The sequence below is a fragment of the Sinocyclocheilus grahami genome, unplaced genomic scaffold (assembly GCF_001515645.1).
Source record: "Sinocyclocheilus grahami isolate Dianchi unplaced genomic scaffold, SAMN03320097.WGS_v1.1 scaffold398.1, whole genome shotgun sequence".
NCBI lineage: Eukaryota > Metazoa > Chordata > Actinopteri > Cypriniformes > Cyprinidae > Sinocyclocheilus > Sinocyclocheilus grahami.
This window is the reverse complement of record NW_015505577.1, coordinates 389,201-390,420: the sequence shown is the minus strand read 5'-3', so window position 1 is coordinate 390,420 and position 1,220 is coordinate 389,201. Positions and strand designations below refer to the sequence as shown.

General features: G+C 49.1%; 1 pseudogene; it reads left to right on the top strand.

The window, feature by feature from the left end:
• Positions 1–1,220, top strand: part of LOC107550424 (MAGUK p55 subfamily member 7-like) — a 72,504-nt pseudogene that overhangs the window by 22,097 nt on the left and 49,187 nt on the right.

Here is a 1,220-nt window from a genome sequence, read left to right as displayed (position 1 = left end):
GGTTAGTGGAGGCTATAGTCTTGGCATACCAGGCCCAGCATTTACCATGCCCCCTCGGAGTGAGAGCTCACTCTACGAGAGGAGTGGCATCTTCTTGGGCATTGGCGCGGGGCGCCTCGATAGCAGACATCTGTAGAGCTGCCGGCTGGGCGACGCCTAACACGTTTGCGAGATTCTATAATCTCTGTGTAGAGCCCGTGTCCTCTCGTGTACTCGCCTCAGGTAGGCAGTAACACCGGACCTGCTCGGTGTCGATCACGCTTGCTGCGCCATTCCCCTCTACGGACCGGATACGTGCGCTTTTTTGCTCCTCAATTCAGTTCCCCATGACGAACCCTGGTGCGGTCAGGCATGGCGGAGCGCCAGATGCCAGGCTCAGCACTCATGTTTATGCCCAAGGTCAGCCCTTGGGCTGGGCTAGGTGCCCGTGTGTAGTGATTCCCCCTTCGGGTGATCCCACATGTGTATTCTTCCACATTTGGACTGAATGTCCATGTCTTGCCCCTTGGCTGCCAATTACTTGTGGCTTCTAAAGACGAGGCCACACACATACTGTGAGCTTTCAATTTACGTTACTCACCTCATCCCATTTGAGAAGTAAAAGCATGTTCATTATCTTCCAAAATAATTAAATTTGGCTTTTTTTCTCGATTTATGGTACATCCATCCAAAAACCCTTGCCGCATGTTTACATCCTAAAGCCACCGAAAGAAAGAGTAGAGATGAGCAAAGGTTTATCTGAAAGGTTTATCTAAGGTTAATCTAAAGCAAAGGGCAGGTTTATCTAAAATAAGGTGACCATATGTCTCATGATACTTTGTTGTCACACACCAATCAATCTGTGCTGCGCCACTTTAAGCTGAACACACCTACAGTGGTGTGAAAAGGTTTTTGCCCCCTTCCTGTTTTTTATCTCCAAGCTCCTAAATATTCAGTTTCTGTATTCTCCACATCTATTGAGAGCCCGGTATAGCAACAATTGGATGACATCCCTGAGTGCTATGTCCACTTCAGCGATGTGTTTTGTCCAAAGAAAGCTACTCAACTGCCCCCGCACCGGCCATGGGACTGTCCCATCGATCTCATTCCGGTGCACCAGTGCCTTGTGCAAAGATCTATACACTGTCCATTCCAGAGCAGAAGGCCATTGAGGAGCACATTCAAAAGTCCTCCATCAAGGATGCATCTGAGCTTACATCTCCCCTGCTGCTTCCAGCTTC